Source organism: Pterocles gutturalis, unplaced genomic scaffold (genome assembly GCF_000699245.1).
Source record: "Pterocles gutturalis isolate BGI_N339 unplaced genomic scaffold, ASM69924v1 scaffold10771, whole genome shotgun sequence".
Taxonomy (NCBI): Eukaryota; Metazoa; Chordata; class Aves; order Pterocliformes; family Pteroclidae; genus Pterocles; species Pterocles gutturalis.
In genome coordinates, this window is record NW_010105526.1 from 20,218 (window position 1) to 20,496 (window position 279).

Sequence of the window (279 nt, forward strand, 5' to 3'; positions counted from 1 at the left end):
GGGCCATACTGTCTACAACATGCTTTTGCCAAGAAACATTAGACCTGGTTCCTTTCAACCTGGTATACTATGATTCTATGACCTCTCACCATTTAAAAAACTTTATCTGTACTTGTAAACTAAGTTAAAATTAAAGATTTTGCCTTCAGGAATCTGGGAGCACCTCTACAAAATCAATCTCTAATGAAGTTTAAAGGAGATCATGACGGTTGGGGAAAGACTTCGGGGTCACAGAGCTGCCATAACATGTCATGGAACTACAATAGCACCTGTCAATGC